Below are 16,165 nucleotides of genomic sequence, written 5' to 3'. Positions count from 1 at the left end.
GACAATTAGGGTTAGGTGTTTTCATGCCTAGAGATTAGTTCTTTATTCCTATTAAGGATCTGATCTGCTGAAATGTGTGTAATCTCTAAAGAATAAAATGCTGCATTGCATTCTATCTCAGACATCTGTCATAGTATTTTCAACATGCAAGAAAACACTTCTCTACTTTGGAGTTTTCATCTCTCCTTCAGCCCCTCAAAATTTCATGATCTGTATAACAACACTTACCTTTATTAGTGCAAAAAGCCAAAGAATCATTGAATGCTAGAGATGGAGGGGATCTTAAGTATCATCTTATTTTATTCTCCCAAATTATAGAGGAAGAAGTTGAGGCCCAGATAGGAGAAATTTCTTGTCTAGTTTCTTGCCACTGGACTTGGATAACTGGTGGAGACAGTGAGACTGATGACTTTGCTTAGCTCTGCCTCATTTAAATCCAATTTATGAGAATGTCAAGACATTGCCCTTGGAATGTCATTGGTCCTCTTTGAGAATGAAGGAACAACAACATCACACAATTAATGCATTGTTTTAATCCTGAATAATCAAGTTTACAGCACCCACCAGCATCTTTTTTCACTGTTATGGTATGTTCTGATATGAATATAGGCAAATCACTTAATTTCACCAAGTCTCAGTATCCTCATCTTAAAAACTGAGATAAATTCAGGATAAGTTGGAAAATTGCAGTTTGCTCCAGTCAGGGAGAAGATTAAGGAGAGATGAAATAGTTAGCAAGAACACTCAAAAAGTGAGCTAAGTAAACTGTAGAGATATTTCTTTATTATCAGTGCAGATTTCTTTTATGTATTATTTGGACTAAAATGCTGCCAAGTTCCCTTTCAATGACTCCATGATTCTATATTTAAATCTTGAATTACAGGATGGATAGCCATTTTATTTTAAGTGCTAGTGATTAGGTTTTCTGGGGGGCATTTACACATGTAATCTATCATCTTTTTCTGTTTCTCTGTTTCTGTATATCTGCCTCTGTATCTTTCTCCATCTCTGTCTCTCTCATAACTGTACTAATTAAACAAACTCTGTAGCACTTAACATATAGCATTAAATAATCCCATCCATCATCTTATTTAATTCAGACCTTTCACAGCTAACATCTGAATCAGTAAAGTCAAATGCTTCATGTGACTAAGGAAGTTTCTTTTTGTGATTAAAGGTTTTACTATAACAATCTTTTTAATTTTTTCAGGCTCATATTGTCCCTTCTATAATCTAATATATATATATATATATATAATCATGGGATCAGTTTCGAGTACTTGCCCATATGTATGAGAAAATCCAGAAATTGAGGAAAGCATTCCCTTACTTATGATCTTGTTACTCATGAGAAATGAAACGACCTCTAATCAGTTGAGTTGCAAGTTAGATTTTTAATTATAAATTTATAGCTATGGGTTTTGCTTCTTTAACAAAGTGTCCCATTTTTATCATAAAAACATAATTTGGAAAAAAGCATTCTGGATATTTTTTTTACTCAAATATATCTATGTGAAATAACTATTATATTCCCTGGACCAAAAACTGATACTCCTTTGCAACAGGTAGCAGTTTAATTCAAGGTTAGGCAAAGTACCTTCTGGAGTACTTATGAATTTTAATATATAGTAGTAATAACAATTACAATAACATTTATGTAGCATTTAAGTTTGCAAAGTGCTTTATATATGTTATCTCATTTGATCCTCACAACAACCTTGGAAGTAAGGTACCATTACTATCCTCACATTACAATTCTATGTACCATGCCATCTGACTGCCTGACTGCCAAAAGCATGACCAAAATGTCCCAAGAAGGAATACTGATTACCTAATGATTTGGAAAAAGGGATAAATGGCATGATTAAAAAAATATGGAAGATTAGAAGCTCCGAGCAATAGTTAGATCACTGGAAGATGAGGATTCAGAATAACTTATGACAGTCTACGCCAGTTGACTGAGTCTAATAACATTTAAGAAATAAAAATTTTCAAATTGTAGAAAACTTTTTGGTTTGTTTTGGCAGAAAGAATCTACTTTTGAGATAATATTATATATATATATATATATAAAATTATATATACCTATAACCCTATATAATAGGATATACTATTACATTATTAGCATATTAATATAATTACATTATATGATATAATTTCCTTTATTTTTCCTTCCTCCATCCATACCTCAAGGACACAATCCTCCCCACTCCTTCCATTCTTCTTTAAAGATCATCAAAACATAATAGAACACATCCAGGCCCTCAATCTAATTAGTCTTCCTCATGACCCCCTATGGTGATAAAGTTCTGAAGGAAAGATGCACTATCTCTCCATTTTAGAATTGAAACCATTTATCCTTGTTTAGTCCCTCAGAATTGCTTGTTGATGCTTACCTTTTTGTATTTCTCTGGAGTTCTGGGTCTGTATTTCAATGTTTCTCTCTTTTTTATCAGGAATATTTAAAAGTCATATATTCATTAAAGATCCATTTTTCTCTTCTATAGTATTCTGTGTTCCTGGATGAGTCATTTTTTGGTTATAAACCTAGATATTTTGCTTTGTGAGGGATCCTAATTCTGATTCCTTGACATCTGAATCATTTCTTACTAGTTGATTGCAGTATTTTTTTTTTAAATTTGGAATCTCTAGACTTTGGATATAATTTCCTAGATTTTCCATTTTGAGGATTCTTTCAAAAGGTGATCAGTGAATTCTTTCTATTTTTGCCTCATCCTCTAATTCTAAGAGATCCAAACACTTCTTTTTGATTGCTTTAAATATTATATCTAGGTTCTTTTTTTGTGGTTCTGACTTTCAGGTGGTCCATTGGATGATAAATTCTCTCTATTCAATTTGTTTTCTAGGTTATTTATGTTTACTATGAAATATCACATATTTTCTACTTTTTAACTATTTAAAAACGTATCTTGATATCTCATGAAACCATTAACTTCTAGTGATTCATTTTTAATTTTCAGAGGGTTTTTTTAATTGAGTGAGGTGTTGTACCCTTTGTTCCAAATTATTAATTCTGTTTACATATCTCTCTTCTGTAGCTCTTACTTTCCCTGATTTTTTTCCTTCTAGAACTCTCATATGATTTTTAGAAATAATTTTAAGTTATTCAAAATGCTTACTTTATCTCTTCTGGGAATTTGGGTTGGACTTTTGCCCAAGTTGTATTTTTCTCTGCTGCTTTGCTTATAGATATTTTGGAATCATTCTCTTTTGGGTTAGTCTTGAGTATCTCTGTCACTATTCTAGCTCTTTATCATGGGATTATTTTTGATTTGCTCATTCTTCAAGACTTGTGAGTTAACCTTTTGGCATATGTAATCTTTAAGCTTGAGTCCACTTTCTCGCAGACTGTATAGAAATAATCATGGGGCAATGTGTTCCAGATTTTGGGAAAGGTTGCTGTTATACCAAAGGCTTTTTCTTAGTTTATGTTAGGAATAGACTGTATATATTTCTCAGGATAATATCTGAGATAAGTTATTTTTTCTTTGGGTAGTTTTACTACTGTCCTGGGGGTATAGAGTGCTGTTATTCTCAGACTATCCCAAAATTTCAGGGATAGCCCAGGTTGAGGACATGAAAGCTTTCAGTGCTCCGAAAAAAGCTGTATTTGAGATAGTATGTTTAATGCCCTCCTGAGTTGAGTTCTGCAAGATCCTGTCTCAGGTTAAAAACTAGATGGAAGGATAGAACTTGATTCCCCTTTTGGTGTCAGATTCACATAGCTGCTGTTTGCTTCTGAACTTGCTCATAACTCATTACACCATGCTGAGACTCATGACAGTTCCTCATTTTCTAGGAGCAGGTCTTAGTTGATTTGTTCCATTTCCATATCCTCAAGTTCTAGGTTCCCCTTTTCCTATTCTTAGCCTGTGATCCACTTTCAGTCCTTGGGTATGAAAATGTTCTCCACAATGTACCCCTAATGAAACCCTATCCACTGCATTCATAGACCTCTCTTTCTGTTTTCCTATGTTATCCTACAGTAGAAAAAAATGATTCATTGTGATGTTTTTCTTGGATTTATTGAAAAGGATTCTATTTCTTTTTGGAGGAGGAACTGACATCCTCCTATTTCTATCTTTCTACTATTCTATAATCTTGATTTACAATGAAAAAAAGTTCCATACAATTAAGAATTGTGAGTTATTCTAATGGAATATATAATCTCTAAGCTTGAGTTAACATTCTCAGACTTCATATGAAATAAGAGAATATGTCCTAGATTTTTGGGAAGTTTGCTGCTATACCAAATGTTCTTTCTTTAACACCTTACTCTTTATTGAAACCTAATTAATTAAGTCTTACTGGCTTATAGGGAACACACTAGGTAAGATACCCTCAAAATTATTCTTTGAACACAGAGGAGAAGTAGGAAATTGCCCTTTAAGGACCTGGCCTTCAATGTGAGTAGGAATTGTCAACAGTGAGCTCAGGCGGAACTAGACTTAACTCTTTTCTGCCAATATTAGTCTGATAGTGTTTTAGGTTACATGTAACTAGAGCAATAGGTGATATGATGGATAGAGAGCTGGACCTCTAGTGAGCTTCAGATACCTACCAGCTATGTGATCTTGGGCAATTACTTAACATGTTTGCCTCAGTTTCCTCATCTGTAAAAAATGTAGATAATAGTTACTACCTCCCAGAGTTGTTGAGGATTGATTGGTATAATAATTGTAGAGGTCTTAGAATAGTGCCTAACCCTTGGCAAATGTTATCTAAATGTCAACTGCAATGATGATGATGATGATGATGATAAAGATTTTGTTATTATTGTTATTATTATTATTAATTAGTCTTGCTTTTTCCTGCATGAGTTTCCTGCTTGAGTTGCTTATAAATGACCACTTTTGCTTATAACCCTTCTGTGTTATTTCCCCCAAAAAATATATCATCAGGGCAGGAACAACAAACATCAAAGACCCTATCCCTTCTTTTTTTTTTTAGGTTTTTTTTTTTTTTTTGTAAGGCAATGGAGTTAAGTGGCCACCTAGCTGCCCCTGCCCTATCTCTTCTAACTAGGATGATCTACCTCATTTGCTTTAATGTCCATAATAAATTTCTTCCCCAAGTAGAGTGATTAGACATACAGCTGTGTGATGGCTACTTTACTACTTAGTTTCAGGAATTAGAATTTCCCCTTCAGGAGCTATTGCCTAACTTGTTTATAGCATTCAGCAGGGAACTTCCTTATCATGATCTCAGGGATTTAAGAGGCTCAGGCTCTCTATTTTCTTTGTGAGTTTCTTACCTGTAAAAGGAAAATGTCAGATGTTTTTTGTCCCTAATACCAAGAAAATTAACTAATGAACTTAATGTCTCCCTCCTTCACACTCACATCTTACTGGTCTGTCTTTCTAAATTAGGTACAGTCATTTGCATTTTGACAGTCTCAAACCATTCATGGAAGCACCCTCTCATTGCCTTTCTAAAAGACAAATAATCACATGAGAGAAATTTGGCAGTGAAAAGATAATCAACTTGATGTTTTCTGCAAGAGAAAGCAATGGGGTCTCCTATCCACATTTACCACTCACACCCACACATATACCTCCACACCCACACTTAAGATACAATACAATTATTCCATTTAAAAACTGTGCAAGCATGTTCCTGTCATCTCATGCATAACATCAATTATCCATTTTTGTCTTTCCTTTTTTTGCCTTCATTCCTTTTTGTGTTGCCCTCCAAATCCCCCCTAGTTGAATTCTCACTTTAATTTTCTTCTTTCTTTCAGGCCTGTATTAGATTAATATACTTCCTTTCACTTGAGAGTGACTAATTAGGAGGCAGAAATTAAATCTGGAAATTAAACATCTAGGCACAGAGGCTTTTTCCCAAGACCTCTCAGACCTTGGGGCAAAATGATAGTTCTCATATAAAAGATTAGTTTCATGTACTGTGGTGGTTGGCAATAAGGCCAACTATGCTTTGGAACAAGATGGAAATTTCAGGAAGCAATCCTACCTCTCTGTGGATGACTTTATGAGACTGTAAATATATTTAGGAAGGCTCCATACTGTTACCTGTGAGTAAAATGACTCGACTTTCTAAGTGACAAAGGGGAGACCTGGATTTTGAATTTTGGTCCCTCCTGACTTTAATAGTAATTTTCTTTTTTTGGTGATATTGTTTGACTATATGAAGCTCCATAGTCTCCAAAGAATTGAAATTGAGGACAATTCAGAGGGAAAAAGTACATGGTAGCCAAGATCAATCATGAGATTATGAAGGAGTAACTGCCACACAGGTGGAGTAAAGAAAGTCAATAAAACAATGTATAAACCAATTTTTTTTAAAGAAACAAAAAAGAAAAACCATGATGTAGTAGATTCCTTGTCAAAGATTTATGGGAGGACATGGATGATAGCCTCAATCTAATTACAAAAATAACCATATTCCATCAGGAGTTGTTCTCCCAGGATAGCCTCTTCCTGCTAATAGGGCACCATTTCAGGCAGATCCCTAATCTCACCTCTTCCTGTCTGCTGGGATTGAAGAAACTTCTTTTCAGCTCACTCTGCCTAATTCCTAACCTGATCCTCCTAAGAGAAAGACCACTCAATAAGATCTACAGGCTGCTCCCAACACTTATCTGGCCTAAGGGAGAGGCCCTAGTAATGTTAACGATACTCCTGAAATCATTCATCAATGATTAACAAACCCCTACTCCCACTTGGTCATACTCTCTCCAAACCAGTGATTCTGAACTTTTGACTGTCATTATTTCCAACACTCTTCTCCATCCTCCACTGCTCCTCCTGAAGCTATAGAAGACAGTGTGAACTATGAGTAACAAAAAGTTCTTTTTGATACTGATTGAGCTTTCCCTCATTCTTCCTGATTTACTCCCTGATTTTCAAAGTTTGGGAGTTAGAATATTATTCTTAATTTACTATTTATGTCTTCCAAAATCTACCCTCTACCATATGAATCAGTAACCTTTCTTTCTTTGAGTAGCCCAAACCTGCTATTTATTCAAAATTCTGCTGTTGTCTACTGACCCACAGGACCCTCCTTTTCTTTCCTCAATGAGTTCAGTGCCTGTCTTACAGTCTTTCTCCTTCTTAATTCCTACCTTCATTCAAAGGAACTTTAACATATATATTAATACTCATTCAAACATCCTTATTCAATTTACTAATTTCCCATTACCTACTCCTCCATCCTACACCCCAACTAGTCCACAGTGATAGTCATAGCCAAGACATTGCCATCACCCAGCATCCCACTCTGGTTTATCTTCAATCTCTCCCTGTCTATTGACTACTTCCCTGCTGTCTAAAAATTTACTTTGCCCTCTGATTAATTCTCTAGAGTCTGGCTCCAAACCTCATGGTTTAACCAAAATGTCTCTTTTCACAGTTACTGTTGCTCTCTTAATTGACAAATATAATGGCTTCTTCTTAATCCTTATCCTCTTTGATCTCTTCTGTCTTTGGCACTAAAAAGATCATTCTATTCTCTTTGATACTCCCCTTTTTAAAATTTTTGAGATACTACCTGTTCCTGGTTCTCCTCTCATATATCTTCATTCTCATTTGCAGGATTTTCCAACTGTCATCCAGGTCACCTCTCTAACCACAGATGTCCCAGCACTCCATCCTGGGCTCTTTTCTTTTCTTCCTCTCCCCTGTTTCACTTGGTGACATCATCAGTTCCAGTGGATTTAACTCTCAGTTAAAATTCTACTTTCTACAAGAAATCTTTCTCAATTCCCCTTAATGTTAATGCCTTCCCTCTGTTGATTATCCCCAAACTATTACACTCACACATACATACACATGCGCACACACATAACATATACACAAACATATATGTATATATGTATATAATATGTCATCACTCCCATTAGATAGGGAGCGCCTTGAGAGCAGGGACCATTTTTTGTCTTTCTCTGTATCCCAAGCACTTAGCTCAGTGCTTCATGTTTATTAGGATTACAGATCTATTGGCAGTATTGACATATCGGATTCATTCCTGACATCTACTTCCCAAATAATCTTCATTGTCACCTTTTGTTCCTTATGTTGTGGGGAAGAATTGATCTTTCTTAGCAAATAGAATTCCAGAAGCAAGTAAAGGAGACAAGCTGTTAAATATGAAAGTTTAAAAAAGTCACAGATTTGATGGATTAGAGGGTGGCTAATATGAAGTTTGAAGAAGTCTTCAATAATGGTTGATTGATTTAGAGAGCAGATGAATCTGCCCTTTAAAAAATGGTGGTCAAAATAGAAGAACTATTGGAAGACCCTTGACAGCAGAAATGAGAATTATCTATGTAGGAAAAATCCAATTCTTGAGAGGGGATTATTCATTGCCCTTCAGGCTTTCCTACTCTTTCAGTTCTCTCCTATTCCCTCTACCTCTACCAGAGGGGCAGCTTTTTCTCTTCTTACCTCTGCCACTCAACCCTGGAATCTCTTAGTGGAGGTATCTGGACAGCATAAAAAAAATCATCTGTGGAGTCAAAAGCATTAGTTCTGGTTATCAGAACTTTTGAAGAAGAGGAGGTCTATGGAACACAACTGAGCTAATTATTTCTACTGACTGACTATTAATGGAAAGTATACCAAGGGCTTTTGAATTATCATTTTTGAGCAGAGTACCTTAACCTTAGGTGTTATTTTCTTCTCTGAGAGCAAAATTACCAATACAAACTTGGGGGATATCCAGAGAGCGTGCTATACTATTCTGCATTATATATTACCCTCTTGAATTAATTGAACAGTCCAGTCAAATTGACTTTCCTCACACACAACATTCCATCTCCTAGCCTTATGCTTTAGAACAGGTTTGTCATGTTTGGTCATTTTTCAATTGAGTTCAACTCCTCATGACCCCATTTGGGTTATCTTGACAGAGATACAATAGTAATTTGCCATTTCTTTCTTTGATTCAATTGATAGATGAGGAAACTGAAGCAAACAGGGTTAAGTGACACAGCTTGGAAGTGTCTGAAGAGTGTTCTACTAGCAGGTATGCATTTCCTCATCACTTCTATCTTCCCTCAGAGGTCATCTATGTGAGGGTTTTTTATTTTGGGTTCTTCTCTGCTTCTTGTTCCTACACATACACATATATACACACACAAACACACACATAAGTTTATATATATGCACCCTCAGGAAAATACATTGCATTATTTTTGTGTACTCTATTTTGTGTACATATTTCCCCAAGGAAATGTAAATTTCTTGAGGGGAGGGAATGTTTTTGTATTCCTAGTACCTGGAACAGTGATTGAATTCTTGTTGAGTAAATGATTGGTTATTCAGTATCATTGTTGTCTTTCTTTTCTTCTTCCTTTCATTTCATTTCCCTTTCTTTCTCAATCCTTAATCTTCAGCATATTTGATTTCTAAACAACTGTGTATGTATATGTGTGTGTGTGTGTCTGTGTGTGTGTGTGTGTGTGTGTGTGTGAGAGAGAGAGAGAGAGAGAGAGAGAGAGAGAGAGATTTTTGGTTCTAGGACTCTAGTGGATTTGTTTTTATTTCTTTGACCACATGTATTTATTTTCTCTCTGGAAACATCTACCTATCATAGAACATGTGACCCTTCCATAATGTCCTTAACCCTAGGAGAGATCACCTATTCCCCTGGTGCAAGAATGCTTGTTCTAAGAGAAGGAGCAAGCATCATTGTAATTGAAATGTGTTCACTTGACTTAGGAGAAAATATTGACATTAATGGGTTTCAGGGAGGCATGAGTTCAAATTCTGCATAATAAAAACACTTAGGTCACAGGGTTGTTTTGAAGCTCAAATGAGATAATGTATATAAAGCACTTTGCAAACCTTCAAAGACATATATAAATACTAATTTTTAAATCATCATTATCAACATTATTGTCCTTAACATTGAGCAAAGTTGTGGACAAGGAGAAAGGAATGAATCTGATTGCTGTCTCAAAGTAAGTTTAAGATTATTATGTGGATGATAATAATGGTCTATTTGCTTGGCAGTCAGAGAAGGACAAAGGGAATGGTATTAAATCACAACAAATTGTAATAATAGGTCACATTCATGTGCTAATAATAACTCATTTTTTGAGACTTTAATGTTTTCAAAACTTTTTTTTACATCCACCTGATTACTAAATGAGTAGAAGTGGCATTAGTTTTATTTTATGGATTAAGAGACCAAATCTTAGAGAAATGATATGACTCCTCTCCACCCTCAAATGACAGCTAGGAATTAATGATGCATCTGGTACTCTGACTAAAATCTTATGACTCTAAATAATAGACTTTTCCCTGTAGTTACATATAAAAGGAAAAGACAGCTTAAAAACGATAGAGTATGAAAATAAGTGACCAAAAGGGGTGGTCACTAAATCAATAAATATTTATTAAGCACCTATTATATATCAGGCCACTGTGTTGTGTTAGGGATATAAATTTTTAAAAAAGACAATTCCTGCCCTCAAAAAGCTTACAATCTAATCAAGGAAAAAAAAACACAGAAAAGGAAAACAAAAAGAAGAGGGGAGAGAAGGGACTAGGCTTAGAGGCATGGTGGAGAAGTCATGTATGTCAAATCAATCTAATCAAGCATGCCAAAAAATCATTCCCAAATTTCTTGCTCCTTCGATTCAAGCCTATAAAAAAGTATATATATGATCAACAAGTTAAGAGCCAACCTCAAAGCCAGGAATGTTTGCTTCTAATACATAAAGGTTGTATAACCCTGGGCAGGTCACTTAACCTCTAAGTATTCTAGACAATTCTTTAATTACACGTGACTTTAAAGGGAGTTCCCCACCTGAAATTTCCCTATGCCAATGATATCATGGATCCAGTCCCTGCTCTTTTGAGAGCAGGGAAGACTCAGGCACAAAGGGAAGTGACATCTCTATAGGATACATTCCTAAGCAACGCTTCCCCCAAATTTTTGAATACATTCTATTTTTTATTTGAATATATTCTATTTTGAATATGAATATATATAGAATACATTTGTATATTCAATTTTTTTGCTTACTAGTGTACTTGTTTCTTCCCAGTAGAATGTAAGCTCTTTGAGGGCAGAAAAAAATTTCATTTTAGACTTTGTAATGCTTACCTGACCCATAGCAATATGAATAAAAGTTTATTTAATTGAATTGGTTTACAGAGGGTTCTGGTAGATTAGAGTTAGCTTTCTGAGAAATTGAATTAGTTAGCTACCTACTCTTGGCATTATTTTAGCAGCATAAGAAGGGCTTATCTACCTCTCACAGAGAGGAGAGTGAAGAAGGTCATGATGGCTATGTCTTTAAGGATGGATTACTCTACTGAAGTCAATAGATTATGAGGATGTTTCTCAGAAGAGGCAGTTATGGATGGATATTAGAAAGGAAGGAAAACAAATAATATATTAGTTCATGTTAATATAGAGATTTAAGGTTTGTAAAACATTTTACATTCACTCTCATGAATCTCACAGTAAGTAGCTCCCTCTACAACAGCTCCCTCCTACTTGAAATTCCATGATATTCCTTCTTTTGATTTCTTATCTCTCTTTAAAAGGGCATGGCTACTGCACTCAGGGAGTTCGCATACTAATTGGGAAGCCAATATGCAAACAATTATGTAACATATAAATTGTATTATGGTCAATTAGGTGGTATAGAAGTTAGAATGGAAGAACTAGAGTCAGGAAGACTCATTTTCCTGAGTTCAAATATAGCTTCAGACACTTACCAGATGGGTGACCCTAGGCATGTCACTTAACCCCATTGATTTCAGTTTCCTCATCTGTAAGATGAGCTGGAGAAGAAAATGACAAACCATTGAGTATTTTTGCCAAGAATACCCCAAATGGGTTCAAAAAGAGTTGGAAATTCATTGAAAAAGACTGAACAAAAACAGTTCTCAGAGGGAAGGCACTAGCAGTGGGGGAGGTGTTTAATAGAATTGTGATTTGAGCTGAGTTTTGAATGATGTCAGGGGAGTCAGAAAGTAGAGATGAGAAGGGAGAGTTTTCCAGGCATGAGAATCAGCCAGAGCAAAGGTAAAGAGATAAGAGATAGAGTGTAATGGTCAAAGATTACTGTTTGTCCTTCATTTTTTTAATTTTAATTTTGTTTTTGCAAGGCAATGGGGTTAAGTGACTTCCTCAAGTCACATAGCCAGGTAATTATTAAGTGTATGAAGCTGGATTTGAACTCCTATCCTTCTGACTCCAAGTCAGTGCTCTATCCACTGTGTCACTCAGTTGCCCCTATCTTTCATTCTTGAAGAAGACCATTACATCAGGGAAGTGCTGCCATTGCATATAAGTGAATTGGATATAAGTGAGGGAGGACTGTGCAAAATTACCAGCCTCACTTTCTCCTTCAGAACCATCTGGATCCAATGGTCAGATACAGATCAGGATGCCTGGAGATGGTTCCAGAGATCTTGGTCTTTTTAAGCTAAGGTCTTTAAAAGGTAACAGTTTGACTGAGGCAATGCCCATTCAGTGATTAGGGCTAGTTAACAAAGCTATGGTCAAGAAATAGCAAGAAAGAATAGTTGGCTCATAGAGTGTATGTGGAAGAAGAAAACCTTAAGTTTTAAATTCCAAGAGGTCAAATATAACATTTTCTTTTTGATCCAACAGTTAACAGGGTTTATACTAAATAAAGTTTATTAAATCAGGATAGGTAGTCATACCATCAATTTGGGGAAACATCTTAGAAAGTCATATATGCCTTAGTGTGAAGAAAAAAATTATCAGAAGCTTTCTCTAGAGCAGGATCTGTTGGTGGAGAGTGTGGGGACAGTATAAATATATTGAAGACCCAGGATAGAGCATCATCGATGAAGTGTAAGAGCACATAAGGAGAGCTTGACCTAACTTCACCTGACTCATGCTGCTGCCTAGAAAACTAACTTGAGTCAGAGAACTTGACAGAGAGAAAAGGTAGGAAGAAAGTGTGGGATTAACAGAATTCAGTTGTTCACTATCTAGTCTGCTGTCATGGCAACAGAGAGGTGAGTCTGAGAGCACTTGAGAAAAGATGAAACCTCTAAGTAGGAAGATTTGAAGAATTAGACAGGGAAACTGGAGAGAGAGGTTAGTGAGGAAGGTTACCATGGTCATGTCCTCAAGGATGGACTAATTTGCTGAAGCCAAGAGATTGTAAAAGAGGTTTCTCTGAAGAGATAGTTATGGGGGGGATGTTAGGGAGGGAGGAGCAAACTACAGGGAAGAAAGGTTATTGAAATATTTTACATTTACTCTCTTGAAATTCAAACAACAATCATGTGAGGGAAGTTGAATGAAAATCAACATCTCATTGCAGCTTTGAAGTAGCTGTCATTATTACCCCATTTTACAGATAAGGAAACTGAGGCTCAGAGGAGGTTAAGAGTCTTACTCAGAGTGACACACCTGGTAAGTATCTGATGGAGGGATCAGACACGGATTTTGCTGACTCCTAATCCAATGCTCTAGGAACTATTTAACACTGTCTTTTAGATGACTAACATTGTGGGGAAAGTCCTAAGAGCCAAATCAACTATTTATTTATATCCCAGAGCACTTCATTATTTTTAGTTTCCTTTTTTATTCTAAGCTCCCCTTCTTTTCCTCCCCTTTTAAAAATAGTGGACTGGTTTGGATCCTTGCAGTCCATATTTATATTGTCTGAAGGAGCTTTTGCTCCTTCCCAGGTCATTTTAACATGGAGGTACCCTTGCTAGAGATGTCAGGGGCTTATTCTTTCTCAGAAAGAGAAAACGACCCACAGTCCCCTGCCTTATTAAGTGAGAGCTGCCTTTTCCCAGTGGTTGTGAGGCTAAAATGAACCATATATTTAAACCTGCCAGATAGGACTTCTTTTTCTCTGACTCTTGCTGGGTCTATCTGTTTCTCTTTCTCTGTCTTTCTCTGTCTCCCCTCTTTCTGTGGGTGTTTCTGCCTCCCCGCCCCCCCCCACCCCATATGTCTCTGTCTCTCCTCTCCTCCCAGTATCCCCCCTCAGTTTCCCTTTGTCTCTATCCCTGTCTCTGTCTCTCCAGTTCTGTTTCTTTCCAGTTCTGTCTTTCTATGTATCCCTGTCTCTGTCTCTTGTTTTTTCTCTGTCTCTGTCTGTCTGTCTCTGTCTCTCTCCATTCATGAGACGAAGGTCTTGTTCACCCATAGCACCAGCACCTCATACTAAGGTTGGGGCAGGGCGAACTTCACCTTCTCCCTTTAGGCCCCGTAATGCAGACAAACCTCAAGACTTAAGAGTTTGGCCTGTTTCATTTATCATTTTCCATTCTAGATAGAGGTATTTAAGTCCCAAACCTGAGAACTCATGCCAGGATTCCAAGCCAGATATTTCTGCCAGCCTTACAAGGAACCTCTGCTAAACCAGAATGCTGTGAAATAAGAGATGGGGGCCAATGACTGGGGTATTCTTTGAACATGGTGGCAACATCCTTTATAAGAATTGAATTTAGTTGTGATCCTAAGGAAGAGTTAAGTCCTCAAGTATTGGGGACAGGAGATGTATTTATGGTTGTTCTTACTATACCTTTGAAGTAAATATTCCTTTGTAAAAGCAAATCTGACTATAAAGTGGTTAAATGGATCTGAGGTGCTCACAGTCTTCTATAATTGAGAGACTGAGACTTGAGCTAAAGACAGAGTCTAGATAACTCCCAACCACTTTGAGAGTACTTGAGAACCTAGAGGGATGGATGAAATGTAATAGATCTGGCGTTCAGGTATGAAGGTCAGAGTAGTCACTCTTACAATTAATTACATGGTTTAGGAAAAGCAGCATAAGGACTGTGGATTTCCTATATGCATTTCCTCTCTCTTCTCATCACCAGGATAAACTGCAAAGGGTAGTGTGGATGCTGTTAACTTCCCACTCTCATCCCTCTCTTTTTCTGTGCCATATTTTATTATGTCCCTAGCAACTGAGCTGCAAGGAGAGGCTATAAAAGGAGCTACCATAAACAAAATGAATTACAGACCTGTGAGTCTGGCAGAGACAGAACCCAATGGTGGGGGTGGACAGGGTTACCATCACACTGCATTTTTAGTCCTTCATTTCTTTCTGTACCATTTCATAGCACTTTGGAAGGGAGGAAGTTTAGGGTGTCTAAAAGAATTGGTCTAGAAAACTCAGGTTCAATTCATATAGCCAGGGTCACATATAGCCAGGGTCACATAACATATCTTAATCAGTCTCCACATAGAATTTTTGAATTGGTCAGGACCTTAGAGATTATCTAAGAAGATGAATTATATGAAAGAAGAGACTTGTCTTTGTATCCTGTGCCTAGCTTAGAGCATGCCACATTGGTGCTATCTATATGTCTGTCTGTTTATCACTTGCCTATCTATTTATCTATCCATCTAATGATCTATCTATCTTTTTGTCTGTCTGTCTGTCTGTTTATTGGAAGAACATAGTGGATTGGTTTTGAGCTAAAGATAGAACCTAGATATCTCCCAACCACTTTAAGAGTTCTTGACAGGAAGAATTAATAATAATAATGGTTAACATTTATATAGCACTTTAAGATTTTACAAAGCATTTGTGAATATTATCTCACTTTATCCTCACAACAATTCTTGGAGATAGATGCCCTTCGCATCTCCATTTTACATATAAGGACACTAAGGTAGACAGAAGTTAAGTGATGTGTCCAGAGTCAGATTAATAGCATTTGAGATCAAATTTTTACTCAGTTCTTCCCAACTCTAGCTCGCTAACTAGCTATCACCTCAATCTCTAATAAAAAGTTTGTTGATTGAATGACTTTCTTGTCCAAACTCTTAATTTTACAAATTAGAAAAGGAATGTCTAGAAAGACAGAGTAACGCACCCCAAAATATCCAGAAAATTAGTTACTGGACCAGAAACCAATCCAGTACTCTATTCATTATATCAAATCGCTTCTTTTTTTTGGGGGGGGGGTCAGGCAATGGATTTAAATGACTTGCCCAAGGTCACACAATTAGTTTCAAGTATCTGAGTTGGATCTGAACTCAGGTCTTTCTGATTCCGGGACCAGTGCTCTATCCACTGTGCTGCCCACTTGATCATATCATATCACCTTTTACACCTCTTCTGAAAACCCTTCAAATGCTGCAATTTATAAATTCTAACATCTCAGACAACTGTTTCAAATTGTACCAGACAGGTGCTAAGAACTGTTCCTAGTCT

At 36.4% G+C, this 16,165-nt stretch overlaps 1 protein-coding gene across 2 annotated transcripts in view; it reads left to right on the top strand.

The window, feature by feature from the left end:
* The window catches only part of ADGRF1 (adhesion G protein-coupled receptor F1), a 344,581-nt gene that overhangs the window by 111,040 nt on the left and 217,376 nt on the right, over window positions 1-16,165 (top strand). For both annotated transcript variants that reach the window (XM_074237130.1, XM_074237129.1), the window contains one exon: window positions 8,937-9,006. The gene's annotated coding sequence lies outside the window, so the exon portion shown is untranslated. The remainder of the gene's footprint in view (window positions 1-8,936; window positions 9,007-16,165) is intronic.

Source organism: Macrotis lagotis, chromosome 5, assembly GCF_037893015.1.
Source record: "Macrotis lagotis isolate mMagLag1 chromosome 5, bilby.v1.9.chrom.fasta, whole genome shotgun sequence".
Lineage (NCBI taxonomy): Eukaryota > Metazoa > Chordata > Mammalia > Peramelemorphia > Peramelidae > Macrotis > Macrotis lagotis.
This window is presented reverse-complemented; position numbering and strand designations above follow the sequence as displayed.